The following is a 16,047-nucleotide window of genomic DNA, read 5'->3' on the forward strand; positions in this document are numbered from 1 at the left end:
TAAGCGACCCATTTTACAATCTACACCTCTCAATGAATTCATTGAAGGGTGCAGTGATCATATTGACACCATGGATGTGTCACAGAATTTTATACCATTGGGCAGTGAAGTAAACATAACTACATTTTACCACAAAAAATTTGCTTTAGCCCCATATTTTACATTTTCACAAGGGGAAATGGGTGAAAATGGCACTAACATTTGTCACAATTTCTGCTGAATGTGGAAATACCCAATATGTGGCTGTACAATACGTCTCCGCTACACGGAGCGCAAATTTTCCAAGAATAGATTTCAGACTACATTTACCGAGCCTCTAAGTGCTAGAAGAGCAGAATCCCCCTTTGGAATCACATTTATCCGGCACTCTATGCTGAGCACTTATATCGGGGTTTCCATCTAAATCTCCAAATGATGTGATTCAGATGAAAACCCCAAGGGAGACATTCACTATAATGAGGATAAGTTACTGTGGATTCTGTTTGGCCTCTGTTTAATGTTGTCCTTCTTTTCATAAGTTCACAAAACTGTGGCCGACGGCACTTTATTCACACCTGAAAAGACTGACACCACCGAATCATAGGCCAGATGGCGTCCACAGTGCCTTCATCTGTCTCACTATAGGGAATCTTCTGCCAGGGGTTCTGTCTGAATCTCATACACACGTGGTCAAAATTGTTGGTACCTCTCGTGTAATGACAGAAAAGCCCACAATGGTCACAGAAATAACTTGAATCTGACAAAAGTAATAGTAAATTAAAAAAAAACTATGAAAATGAACAAATTAAAGTCAGACATTGCTTTTCAACCATGCTTCCACAGAATTAAAAAAAAGTGAAACTCGTGAAATAGGCCTGGACAGAAATGATGGTACCCTTGAAAATAATGTGACAAAAGACAAAGTTAGAGGTAGGTGGAAGGTCCTTAAAAACGATTTCAGGGAATTAGGCTGCAAGCTGAAAGCAAGGACCTCCAACGTGGTATTTTCCAAAATACTGCCTGTACCACTTGCCACACCAGAGAGGCAACCGGAGATTAGGGAGGTGAATAAGTGGCTCAAGAATTGGTGTAAGAAGGAGAGGTTTGGGTTACTGCAGAACTGGGCCGACTTCTCAGTTGGCTACAGGTTCTACGCTAGGGACGGGCTGCACCTCAATGGGGAAGGAGCAGCTGTGCTGAGGGAGAAAATGGCTTGAAGGTTGAATGGGTGTTTAAATTAGGGATTGGGGGGAGGGTATTCATTTTATGGGAGGGGAAGGTAGTGCAGATAGAGACCTGGGCACAAATAAGGAAGTTGGAGGTGGCGGTAGCATGGGGGGTGGGGTTAGAACAATTAATAATTTAAGAAAGAATGGAGGTACAGAGAGATATATAAAGTGCATGTATACTAATGCCAGAAGCCTCACCAACAAAATGGCCGAATTAGAATTTAATGTTATTGGAGCATAATTATGACGTGGGGATATCTGAGACATGGCTGGAGGAGAGCCATGACTGGGCTGTTAACTTGCAGTCTGTTTAGAAATGACTGAACGGATAAGCGAGGGGAAGGTGTGTGTCTATATGTAAAATCATCCTTAAAAGCCATCGGTGAATCTAATGAAAATGTAGAGTCCCTGTGGGTGGAGATAAGGGGAGGGGGAAAAAATAATAAATTACTGATAGGAGTTAATTATAAGTCTCCAAAAATAATGGAAGCAACGGAGAATGTCCTCATAAAGCAAATAGATGAAGCTGCGACTCAAGGAGAAGTCATTATGGGGGACTTCAACAACCCTGAAATAGATTGGGGAACAGAAACCTGCAGTTCCAGCAAAGGTAATCGGTTTTTGACAACTATGAGAGACAATTACCTTTCACAACTGGTTCAGGACCCATCAAGAAGGGGGGCACTGCTAGACCTAATATTAACCAACGTTCGGGTCACTTGAGGAATAGTGATCACAAAATAATAAGTTTTCATGTATCCTTTAATAAGATGTGTAGTAGAGGGGTTACAAGGACACTAAACTTCAGGAGGGCAAATTTCCAACGGATGAGAGATGATCTTGGTGCAATTAACTGGGACGATATCCTGAGCCATAAAAATACACAAAGAAAATGGGAGACGTTTGTTAGCATCCTGGATAGAACCTGTGCACAATATTTACCGTATGGGAATAAACATACTTAGAAATAGGAGGAAACCAATATGACTAAATAGAGCTGTAAGGGGCGCAATAAGTGACAAAAAGAAAGCATTTAGAGAATTAAAGGAAGTAGGTAGTGATGAGGCATTAAATAAATACAGAAAATTAAATGAATTCTGTAAAAAGCAAATCAAGGCAGCAAAAATTGAGACAGAGAGACTCGTTGCCAGAGAGAGTAAAAATTATCCCAAAATATTCTTTTACTACGTAAATAGTGAGAAACTAAAAAATGATAGTGTTGGCCCCCTTAAAAATAGTCTGGGTGAAATGGTGGATAAGGATGAGGACAAACCCAATATGCTAAATGACTTTTTTTCATCAGTATTTACACAAGAAAATCCCATGGCAGACAATATGATCAGTGAAAACAAAAATTCCACATTAACTGTCACCTCCTTAACCCAGCAGGAAGTACAGCGGCGTCTAAAAAACTCTAAAATTGACAAATCTCTGGGCCCCGATGGGATACCCCCCCCCCAAGTACTGAAGGAATTAAGTACAGTCATTGATAGACCATTATTTTTAATCTTTAAAGACTCCATAATAACAGGGTCTGTACCACAGGACTGGCGTATAGCAAATGTGGTGCCAATATTCATAAAGGGGACAAAAACTGAACTCAGAAAGTGTAGACCAGTAAGCTTAACCTTTACTGTGCGTAAAATCCTGGAGGGCATTCTAAGGGATGCTATACTGGGGTATCTGAAGAGGAATAACCTCATGACCCAATACCAACATGGGTTTACTAGGGACCGTTCCTGTCAGACTAATCTGATCAATTTCTAAGAAGAGGTAAGTTCCGGACTGGACCAAGGGAACCCAGTGGACGTAGTGTATATGGACTTTTCCAAAGCTTTTGATACGGTACCACACAAAAGGTTGATACATAAAATGAGAATAATGGGGATAGTGGAAAATATGTATAAGTGAGTTAAGAGCTGGCTCAGGGATAGGAAACAAAGGGTGGTTATTAATGGAGCACACTCGGACTGGGTCGCGGTTAGCAGTGGGGTACCACAGGGGTCAGTATTGGGCCCTCTTCATTTTAACATATTTATTAATGACCTTGTAGGGGGCATACAGAGCAGAATTTCAATATTTGCAGATGACACTAAACCCTGTAGGGTAATCAATACAGAGGAGGGCAATTTTATATTACAGGATGATTTATGTAAACTAGAAGCTTGGGCTGATAAATGGCAAAGGAGCTTTAACCCCTTTACCCCCAAGGGTGGTTTGCACGTTAATGACCAGGCCAATTTTTACAATTCTGACCACTGTCCCTTTATGAGGTTATAACTCCGAAACGCTTCAACGGATCCTGGTGATTCTGACATTGTTTTCTCGTGACATATTGTACTTCATGATAGTGGTAAAATTTCTTTGATAGTACCTGCGTTTATTTGTGAAAAAAACGGAAATTTGGCGAAAATTTTGAAAATTTCGCAATTTTCAAACTTTGAATTTTTATGCAATTAAATCACAGAGATATGTCACACAAAATACTTAATAAGTAACATTTCCCACATGTCTACTTTACATCAGCATAATTTTGGAACCAATTTTTTTTTTTGTTAGGGAGTTATAAGGGTTAAAAGTTGACCAGCAATTTCTCATTTTTACAACACCATTTTTTTTTAGGGACCACGTCTCATTTGAAGTCATTTTGAGGGGTCTATATGATAGAAAATGCCCAAGTGTGACACCATTCTAAAAACTGCACCCCTCAAGGTGCTCAAAACCACATTCAAGAAGTTTATTAACCCTTCAGGTGTTTAATAGGAATTTTTGGAATGTTTAAATAAAAATGAACATTTAACTTTTTTACACAAAAAGTTTACTTCAGCTCCAATTTGTTTTATTTTACCAAGGGTAACAGGAGAAATTGGACCCAAAAAGTTGTTGTTCAATTTGTCCTGAGTACGCTGATACCCCATATGTGGCAGTAAACCACTGTTTGGGCGCATGGGAGAGCTCGGAAGGGAAGGAGCGCTATTTGACTTTTCAATGCAAAATTGACAGGAATTGAGATGGGACGCCATGTTGCGTTTGGAGAGCCACTGATGTGCCTAAACATTGAAACCCCCCACAAGTGACACCATTTTGGAAAGTAGACCCCCTAAGGAACTTATCTGGATGTGTGGTGAGCACTTTGACCCACCAAGTGCTTCACAGAAGTTTATAATGCAGAACCGTAAAAATAAAAAATCATATTTTTTCACAAAAATTATATTTTTGCCCCCAATTTTTTATTTTTCCAAGGGTAAGAGAAGAAATTGGACCTCAAAAGTTGTTGTCCAATTTGTCCTGAGTATGCTGATACCCCATATGTGGCAGTAAACCACTGTTTGGGCGCATGGGAGAGCTCGGAAGGGAAGGAGCGCAGTTTGACTTTTCAATGCAAAATTGACAGAAATTGAGATGGGACGCCATGTTGCGTTTGGAGAGCCACTGATGTGCCTAAACATTGAAACCCCCCACAAGTGACACCATTTTGGAAAGTAGACCCCCTAAGGAACTTATCTAGAGGTGTGGTGAGCACTTTGACCCACCAAGTGCTTCACAGAAGTTTATAATGCAGAACCGTAAAAATAAAAAATCATATTTTTTCACAAAAATTATATTTTTGCCCCCAATTTTTTATTTTTCCAAGGGTGAGAGAAGAAATTGGACCTCAAAAGTTGTTGTCCAATTTGTCCCGAGTACGCTGATACCCCATATGTGGCAGTAAACCACTGTTTGGGCGCATGGGAGAGCTCGGAAGGGAAGGAGCGCCGTTTGACTTTTCAATGCAAAATTGACAGAAATTGAGATGGGACGCCATGTTGCGTTTGGAGAGCCACTGATGTGCCTAAACATTGAAACCCCCCACAAGTGACACCATTTTGGAAAGTAGACCCCCTAAGGAACTTATCTAGAGGTGTGGTGAGCACTTTGACCCACCAAGTGCTTCACAGAAGTTTATAATGCAGAACCGTAAAAATAAAAAATCATATTTTTTCACAAAAATTATATTTTTGCCCCCAATTTTTTATTTTTCCAAGGGTAAGAGAAGAAATTGGACCTCAAAAGTTGTTGTCCAATTTGTCCCGAGTACGCTGATACCCCATATGTGGCAGTAAACCACTGTTCGGGCGCATGGGAGAGCTCGGAAGGGAAGGAGCGCCGTTTGACTTTTCAATGCAAAATTGACAGGAATTGAGATGGGACGCCATGTTGCGTTTGGAGAGCCACTGATGTGCCTAAACATTGAAACCCCCCACAAGTGACACCATTTTGGAAAGTAGACCCGCTAAGGAACTTATCTGGATGTGTGGTGAGCAGTTTGACCCACCAAGGGCTTCACAGAAGTTTATAATGCAGAGCCATAAAAATAAAACAAAATTTTTTTCCCACAAAAATTATTTTTTAGCCCCCAGTTTTGTATTTTCCCTAGGGTAACAGGAGAAATTGGACCCCAAAAGTTGTTGTCCAATTTGTCCTGAGTACGCTGATACCCCATATGTGGGGGGGAACCACCGTTTGGGCGCATGGGAGGGTTCGTAAGGGAAGGAGCGCCATTTGGAATGCAGACTTAGATGGAATGGTCTGCAGGCGTCACATTGCGTTTGCAGAGCCCCTAATGTACCTAAACAGTAGAAACCCCCCACAAGTGACACCATTTTGGAAAGTAGACCCCCTAAGGAACTCATCTTGATGTGTTGTGAGAGCTTTGAACCCCCAAGTATTTCACTACAGTTTATAACGCAGAGCCATGCAAATAAAAAATATGTTTTTTTCCACAAAAATTATATTTTAGCCCCCAGTTTTGTATTTTTCCAAGGTTAGCAGGAGAAATTGGACGCTAAATGTTGTTGTCCAATTTGTCCTGAGTACGCTGATACCCCATATGTGGGGGGGAACCACCGTTTGGGCGCATGGGAGGGTTCGGAAGGGAAGGAGCGCCATTTGGAATGCAGACTTAGATGGAATGGTCTGCAGGCGTCACATTGCGTTTGCAGAGCCCCTAATGTACCTAAACAGTAGAAACCCCCCACAAGTGACACCATTTTGGAAAGTAGACCCCCTAAGGAACTCATCTTGATGTGTTGTGAGAGCTTTGAACCCCCAAGTATTTCACTACAGTTTATAACGCAGAGCCATGCAAATAAAAAATATTTTTTTTTCCACAAAAATTATATTTTAGCCCCCAGTTTTGTATTTTTCCAAGGTTAGCAGGAGAAATTGGACCCTAAATGTTGTTGTCCAATTTGTCCTGAGTACGCTGATACCCGATATGTGGGGGGGAACCACCGTTTGGGCGCATGGGAGGGCTCGGAAGGGAAGGAGCATCATTTGGAATGCAGACTTAGATGGATTGGTCTGCAGGCGTCACATTGCGTTTGCAGAGCCCCTAATGTACCTAAACAGTAGAAACCCCCCACAAGTGACCCCATATTGGAAACTAGACCCCTCAATGAACTTATCTAGATGTGTTGTGAGAACTTTGAACCCCCAAGTGTTTCACTACAGTTTATAACGCAGAGCCGTGAAAATAAAAAATCTTTTTGTTTTCCCACAAAAATTATTTTTTAGCCCCCAGTTTTGTATTTTCCCAAGGGTAACAGGAGAAATTGGTCCACAAAAGTTGTTGTCCAATTTGTCCTGAGTACGCTGATACCCCATATGTTGGGGTAAACCCCTGTTTGGGCACACAGGAGAGCTCGGAAGGGAAGGAGCACTGTTTTACTTTTTCAACGCAGAATTGGCTGGAATTGAGATCGGACGCCATGTCGTGTTTGGAGAGCCCCTGATGTGCCTAAACATTGAAACCCCCCACAAGTGACACCATTTTGGAAAGTAGACCCCCTAAGGAACTTATCTAGAGGTGTGGTGAGCACTTTGACCCACCAAGTGCTTCACAGAAGTTTATAATGCAGAACCGTAAAAATAAAAAATCATATTTTTTCACAAAAATTATATTTTTGCCAATTTTTTATTTTTCCAAGGGTAAGAGAAGAAATTGGACCTCAAAAGTTGTTGTCCAATTTGTCCCGAGTACGCTGATACCCCATATGTGGCAGTAAACCACTGTTTGGGCGCATGGGAGAGCTCGGAAGGGAAGGAGCGCCGTTTGACTTTTCAATGCAAAATTGACAGGAATTGAGATGGGACGCCATGTTGCGTTTGGAGAGCCCCTGATGTGCCTAAACATTGAAACCCCCCACAAGTGACACCATTTTGGAAAGTAGACCCCCTAAGGAACTTATCTAGAGGTGTGGTGAGCACTTTGACCCACCAAGTGCTTCACAGAAGTTTATAATGCAGAACCGTAAAAATAAAAAATATTTTTTCACAAAAATTATATTTTTGCCCCCAATTTTTTATTTTTCCAAGGGTAAGAGAAGAAATTGGACCTCAAAAGTTGTTGTCCAATTTGTCCCGAGTACGCTGATACCCCATATGTGGCAGTAAACCACTGTTTGGGCGCATGGGAGAGCTCGGAAGGGAAGGAGCGCCGTTTGACTTTTCAATGCAAAATTGACAGGAATTGAGATGGGACGCCATGTTGCGTTTGGAGAGCCACTGATGTGCCTAAACATTGAAACCCCCCACAAGTGACACCATTTTGGAAAGTAGACCCGCTAAGGAACTTATCTGGATGTGTGGTGAGCAGTTTGACCCACCAAGGGCTTCACAGAAGTTTATAATGCAGAGCCATAAAAATAAAACAAAATTTTTTTCCCACAAAAATTATTTTTTAGCCCCCAGTTTTGTATTTTCCCTAGGGTAACAGGAGAAATTGGACCCCAAAAGTTGTTGTCCAATTTGTCCTGAGTACGCTGATACCCCATATGTGGGGGGGAACCACCGTTTGGGCGCATGGGAGGGTTCGGAAGGGAAGGAGCGCCATTTGGAATGCAGACTTAGATGGAATGGTCTGCAGGCGTCACATTGCGTTTGCAGAGCCCCTAATGTACCTAAACAGTAGAAACCCCCCACAAGTGACACCATTTTGGAAAGTAGACCCCCTAAGGAACTCATCTTGATGTGTTGTGAGAGCTTTGAACCCCCAAGTATTTCACTACAGTTTATAACGCAGAGCCATGCAAATAAAAAATATTTTTTTTTCCACAAAAATTATATTTTAGCCCCCAGTTTTGTATTTTTCCAAGGTTAGCAGGAGAAATTGGACCCTAAATGTTGTTGTCCAATTTGTCCTGAGTACGCTGATACCCCATATGTGGGGGGGAACCACCGTTTGGGCGCATGGGAGGGTTCGGAAGGGAAGGAGCGCCATTTGGAATGCAGACTTAGATGGAATGGTCTGCAGGCGTCACATTGCGTTTGCAGAGCCCCTAATGTACCTAAACAGTAGAAACCCCCCACATGTGACACCATTTTGGAAAGTAGACCCCCTAAGGAACTCATCTTGATGTGTTGTGAGAGCTTTGAACCCCCAAGTATTTCACTACAGTTTATAACGCAGAGCCATGCAAATAAAAAATATTTTTTTTTCCACAAAAATTATATTTTAGCCCCCAGTTTTGTATTTTTCCAAGGTTAGCAGGAGAAATTGGACCCTAAATGTTGTTGTCCAATTTGTCCTGAGTACGCTGATACCCGATATGTGGGGGGGAACCACCGTTTGGGCGCATGGGAGGGCTCGGAAGGGAAGGAGCATCATTTGGAATGCAGACTTAGATGGATTGGTCTGCAGGCGTCACATTGCGTTTGCAGAGCCCCTAATGTACCTAAACAGTAGAAACCCCCCACAAGTGACCCCATATTGGAAACTAGACCCCTCAATGAACTTATCTAGATGTGTTGTGAGAACTTTGAACCCCCAAGTGTTTCACTACAGTTTATAACGCAGAGCCGTGAAAATAAAAAATCTTTTTGTTTTCCCACAAAAATTATTTTTTAGCCCCCAGTTTTGTATTTTCCCAAGGGTAACAGGAGAAATTGGTCCACAAAAGTTGTTGTCCAATTTGTCCTGAGTACGCTGATACCCCATATGTTGGGGTAAACCCCTGTTTGGGCACACAGGAGAGCTCGGAAGGGAAGGAGCACTGTTTTACTTTTTCAACGCAGAATTGGCTGGAATTGAGATCGGACGCCATGTCGTGTTTGGAGAGCCCCTGATGTGCCGAAACAGTGGAAACCCCCCAATTATAACTGAAACCCTAATCTAAACACACCCCTAACCCTAATTCCAACGGTAACCCTAACCACACCTCTAACCCTGACACACCCCTAACCCTAATCCCAACCCTATTCCCAACTGTAAATGTAATCTAAACCCTAACCCTAACTTTAGCCCCAACCCTAACTGTAGCCCCAACCCTAACCCTAGCCCTAACCCTAGCCCTAACCCTAGCCCTAACCCTAGCCCTAACCCTAGCCCTAACCCTAGCCCTAACCCTAGCCCTAACCCTAGCCCTAGCCCTAACCCTAGCCCTAACCCTTGCCCTAATGGGAAAATGGAAATAAATACATTTTTTTTTATTTTTCCCTAACTAAGGGGGTGATGAAGGGGGGTTTGATTTACTTTTATAGCGAGTTTTTTAGCGGATTTTTATGATTGGCAGCCGTCACACACTGAAAGACCCTTTTTATTGCAAAAAATATTTTTTGCAATACCACATTTTGAGAGCTATAATTTTTCCATAGTTTGGTCCACAGAGTCATGTGAGGTCTTGTTTTTTGCGGGACGAGTTGACGTTTTTATTGAAAACATTTTTGGGCACGTGACATTTTTTTATCGCTTTTTATTCCGATTTTTGTGAGGAAGAATGACCAAAAGCCAGCTATTCATGAATTTCTATTGGGGGAGGCGTTTATACCGTTCCGCGTTTGGTAAAATTGATAAATCAGTTTTATTCTTCGGGTCAGTACGATTACAGCGATACCTCATTTATATCATTTTTTTATGGTTTGGTGCTTTTATACGATAAAAACTATTTTACAGAAAAAATAATTATTTTTGCATCGCTTTATTCTCAGGACTATAACTTTTTTATTTTTTTGCTGATGATGCTGTATGGCGGCTCTTTTTTTGCGGGACAATATGACGCTTTCAGCGGTACCATGGTTATTTATATCTGTCCTTTTGATCGCGTGTTATTCCACTTTTTGTTCGGCGGTATGATAATAAAGCGTTGTTTTTTGCCTCGTTTTTTTTTTTTTTTCTTACGGTGTTTACTGAAGGGGTTAACTAGTGGGACAGTTTTATAGGTCGGGTCGTTACGGATGCGGCGATACTAAATATGTGTACTTTTATTGGTTTTTTTTTTTTATTTAGATGAAGAAATGTATTTATGGGAATAATATTTTTTTTTTTTTTTCATTATTTTGGAATATTTTTTTTTATTTTTTTTTACACATTTGGAAAAATTTTTTTTTACTTTTTTACTTTGTCCCAGGGGGGGACATCACAGATCAGTGATCTGACAGTTTGCACAGCACTCTGTCAGATCACTGATCTGACATGCAGCGCTGCAGGCTTCACAGTGCCTGCTCTGAGCAGGCTCTGTGAAGCCACCTCCCTCCCTGCAGGACCCGGATCCGCGGCCATCTTGGATCCAGGGCTGGAGGGAGCAGGGAGGGAGGTGAGACCCTCGCAGCAACGCGATCACATCGCGTTGCTCCGGGGGTCTCAGGGAAGCCCGCAGGGAGCCCCCTCCCTGCGCGGTGCTTCCCTGCACCGCCGGCACATCGCGATCATCTTTGATCGCGGTGTGCCAGGGGTTAATGTGCCGGGGGCGGTCCGTGACCGCTCCTGGCACATAGTGCCGGATGTCAGCTGCGATAAGCAGCTGACACCCGGCCGCGATCGGCCGCGCTCCCCCCGTGAGCGCGGCCGATCGGCTATGACGTACTATCCCGTCCAGGGTCAGATAAGCCCAGGGCACCTCGACGGGATAGTACGTCTAAGGTCACAGAGGGGTTAATGTGCATAAATGTAAGGTCATGCACTTGGATAGAAGTAATTAGATGTATAACTATGCGCTTAATTCTAAATCTCTGGGCAAAACCGTCAATGAAAAAGACCTGGGAGTATGGGTGGATGACAAACTCATGTTCAGTGGCCAGTGTCAGGCAGCTGCGACAAAGGCAAATAAAATAATAGGATGTTTTAAAAGAGGCATAGATGCTCAAGAGGAGAACAATTTTACCTCTATACAAGTCACTAGTTCGACCACACTTAGAATACTGTGCACAGTTCTGGTCTCCGGTGTATAAGAAAGACATAGCTGAACTGGAGCGGGTGCAGAGAAGAGCGATCAAGGTTATTAGAGGACTGGGGGGTCTGCAATACCAAGATAGGTTATTACACTTGGGGCTATTTAGTTTGAAAAAACAAAGGCTAAGGGGTGATCTTATTTTAATGTATAAATATATGAGGGGACAGTACAAAGACCTTTCTGATGATCTTTCTAATCATAGACGTGAGACAGGGACAAGAGGGCATCCTCTACGCCTGGAGGAAAGAAGGTTTAAGCATAATAACAGATGCGGATTCTTTACTGTAAGAGCAGCGAGACTATGGAACTCTCTGCCGTATGATGTTGTAATGAGTAATTCATTACATAAATTTAAGAGGGGACTGGATGCCTTTCTTGAGAAGTATAATGTTACAGGATATATATACTAGATACCTTAATAGGGCGTTGATCCAGGGAACTAGTCTGATTGCCGTATGTGGAGTCGGGAATGAATTTTTTTTCCCCAATGTGAAGCTTACTCTTTGCCACATGTTTTTTTTTTTTGCTTTCCTCTGGATCAACATGATAGGGCATGTTAGGTTAGGCTATGGGTTGAACTAGATGGACTTAAAGGAATTGTCCACTACTTTCAATTAACCCGCCAATGTATCTCCCCGGGGCCCCTAATGAATTTTGTAAATACTTTATGTTGGCGTTTTAGCCTATGAGCGACGCTATGCCGGCGGCTGAGCCCGGGTCACGTGGCCCCCAGGCTGCAGCCGCCGCTAATTTCCGCCGACGTCACGTCAATTTCCAGACTCTGGAAATTGACGTGATGTAATCAGCAGGCGTGACCCAGCCTCCACAGACAGCGGTCACTCATCAAGAGTGACTGGGCTGTGGGCGGTGCTGGGGTCTGCATGCGGGGCTGTGCTGGGAGGGGCAGGGCAATCAGCTGACTGTGCTAGGATGTGCAGCCACTGCTGCGATCTGCGTGTGGGGGGGTCTGCACAGTGGGTCTGCGGGCAATGCTGGGATCTGTGGTGCTGGGATCTCCTGGTGGTGCGAGGCTGTATGGTGGGTCTGCTTTGGGCGGGGGGTCATTGGTGTGTGTGTCTCTGTGTGCAGGCATTGGGACTATAAGTCCCATCGGGCTATGCCTGCTACTGTGACAGTGAGTGACACATCTGGCTAATGTGTTGAATGTAAAAAAAAATCACATACAACATACATTACACACATACAGTACATACACCATACATTACACACATACAGTACATACAACATACATTACACACATACAGTACATACACCATACATTACACACATACAGTACATACAACATACATACAGTGCATACATAGTTACATAGTTACATAGTTATTAAGGTTGAAGGAAGACTATATGTCCATCTAGTTCAACCCATAGCCTAACCTAACATGTTGATCCAGAGGAAGGCAAAAAAAACCCATGTGCAAAGAGTAAGCTCCACATTGGGGAAAAAAATTCCTTCCCGACTCCACATACGGCAATCAGACTAGTTCCCTGGATCAACGCCCTATCAAGGAATCTAGTGTATATACCCTGTAACATTATACTTTTCCAGAAAGGTATCCAGTCCCCTCTTAAATTTAAGTAATGAATCACTCATTACAACATCATACGGCAGAGAGTTCCATAGTCTCACTGCTCTTACAGTAAAGAATCCGCGTCTGTTATTATGCTTAAACCTTTTTTCCTCCAACCGCAGAGGATGCCCCCTTGTCCCTGTTTCAGGTCTATGATTAAAAAGATCATCAGAAAGGTCTTTGTACTGTCCCCTCATATATTTATACATTAAAATAAGATCACCCCTTAGTCTTCGTTTTTCCAAACTAAATAGCCCCAAGTGTAATAACCTATCTTGGTATTGCAGACCCCCCAGTCCTCTAATAACCTTGGTCGCTCTTCTCTGCACCCGCTCCAGTTCAGCTATGTCTTTCTTAAACACCGGAGACCAGAACTGTGCACAGTATTCTAAGTGTGGTCGAACTAGTGACTTGTATAGAGGTAAAATTATGTTCTCCTCATGAGCATCTATGCCTCTTTTAATGCATCCCATTATTTTATTTGCCTTTGTAGCAGCTGCCTGACACTGGCCACTGAATTTAAGTTTGTCATCCACCCATACACCCAGGTCTTTTTCATTGACGGTTTTGCCCAGAGTTTTAGAATTAAGCACATAATTATACATCTTATTACTTCTACCCAAGTGCATGACCTTACATTTATCCCCATTAAAGCTCATTTGCCATTTATCAGCCCAAGCTTCTAGTTTACATAAATCATCCTGTAATATAAAATTGTCCTCCTCTGTATTGATTACCCTGCAGAGTTTAGTGTCATCTGCAAATATTTAAATTCTACTCTGAATGCCCCCTACAAGGTCATTAATAAATATGTTAAAAAGAAGAGGGCCCAATACTGACCCCTGTGGTACCCCACTGCTAACCGCTACCCAGTCCGAGTGTGCTCCATTAATAACCACCCTTTGTTTCCTATCCCTGAGCCAGCTCTCAACCCACTTGCACATATTTTCCCCTATCCCCATTATTCTCATTTTATGTATCAACCTTTTGTGTGGCACCGTATCAAAAGCTTTTGAAAAGTCCATATACACTACATCCACTGGGTTCCCTTGGTCCAATCTGGAACTTACCTCTTCATAGAAACTGATCAAATTAGTCTGACATGAACGGTCCCTAGTAAACCCGTGCTGATACTGGGTCATGAGGTTATTCCTCTTCAGATACTCCAGTATAGCGTCCCTTAGAATGCCCTCCAGGATTTTACCCACAGTAGAGGTTAAGCTTACTAGCCTATAATTTCCGAGTTCAGTTTTTGTTCCCTTTTTGAATATTGGCACCACATTTGCTATACGCCAGTCCTGTGGCACAGACCCTGTTATTATGGAGTCTTTAAAGATTAAAAATAATGGTCTATCAATGACTGTACTTAATTCCTGCAGTACTCGAGGGTGTATCCCATCCGGGCCCGGAGATTTGTCAATTTTAGTGAATTTTAGACGCCGCCACACTTCCTGCTGGGTTAAGCAGGTGACATTTAATTGGGAATTTTTATCACTAGACATTTTGTCTGCCATGGGATTTTCTTGTGTAAATACTGATGAAAAAAAGTCATTTAGCATATTGGCTTTTTCCTCATCCTCATCCACCATCTCACCCAGACTATTTTTAAGGGGGCCAACACTATCATTTTTTAGTTTCTTACTATTTATGTAGTTAAAGAATATTTTAGGATTATTTTTACTCTCTCTGGCAATGAGTCTCTCTCTCTCAATCTTTGCTGCCTTGATTTGCTTTTTACAGAATTTATTTAATTTTCTGTATTTATTTAATGCCTCCTCACTACCTACTTCCTTTAATTCTCTAAATGCTTTCTTTTTGTCACTTATTGCGCCCCTTACAGCTCTATTTAGCCATATTGGTTTCCTGCTATTTCTAGTATGTTTATTCCCATACGGTATATACTGTGCACATGTCCTATCCAGGATGCTAATAAACGTCTCCCATTTTCTTTGTGTATTTTTGTGTCTCAGGATATCGTCCCAGTTAATTGCACCAAGATCCTCTCTCATCCGTTGGAAATTTGCCCTCCTGAAGTTTAGTGTCCTTGTAACCCCTCTACTACACATCTTTTTAAAGGATACTTGAAAACTTATTATTTTGTGATCGCTATTTCCCAAGTGACCCCCAACCCTTATATTTGATATGCGGTCTGGCCCCTTCTTGTTGGGTCCTGAACCAGTTGTGAAAGGTAATTGTCTCTCATAATTGTCAAAAACTGATTACCTTTGCTGGAACTGCAGGTTTCTATTCCCCAATCTATTTCAGGGTAGTTGAAGTCCCCCATAATAATGACTTCTCCTTGAGTCGCTGCTTCATCTATTTGCTTTACGAGGATATTCTCCATTGCTTCCATTATTTTTGGAGATTTATAACAAACCCCTATCAGTAATTTATTATTTTTTCCCCCTCCCCTTATCTCCACCCACAGGGATTCTACATTTTCATTAAATTCATCTATATTATCGCGCAGGATGGGTTTTAAGGATGATTTTACATATAGACACACCCCTCCCCCTCGCTTATCTGTACGGTCATTTCTAAACAGGCTGTAGCCCTGCAAGTTAACAGCCCAGTCATGGCTCTCATCCAGCCACGTTTCAGATATCCCCACCATGTCATAATTATGCTCCAACAACATTAGTTCTAATTCGTCCATTTTGTTGGCGAGGCTTCTGGCATTAGTATACATGCACTTTATGTTCCTCTCTGTACTTCTATTTCTTAAATTATTAACTGTTCTGACCCCACCCCCCATGCCACCGCCACCCCCAACTTCCTTATTTGTGCCCAGGTCTCTGTCTGCACTATCTTCCCCTCCTATAAAATGAATACCCTCCCCCCCAATTCCTAGTTTAAACACTCCTCCAACCTTCTAGCCATTCTCTCCCCCAGCACAGCTGCACCCTCCCCATTGAGGTGCAGCCCGTCCCTAGCGTAGAGCCTGTAGCCAACTGAGAAGTCGGCCCAGTTCTGCAGGAACCCAAACCCCTCTTTCCTACACCAATTCTTGAGCCACTTATTAACCTCCCTAATCTCCCGTTG

Source organism: Ranitomeya imitator, chromosome 5 (assembly GCF_032444005.1).
Source record: "Ranitomeya imitator isolate aRanImi1 chromosome 5, aRanImi1.pri, whole genome shotgun sequence".
In the NCBI taxonomy this organism is placed as follows: domain Eukaryota; kingdom Metazoa; phylum Chordata; class Amphibia; order Anura; family Dendrobatidae; genus Ranitomeya; species Ranitomeya imitator.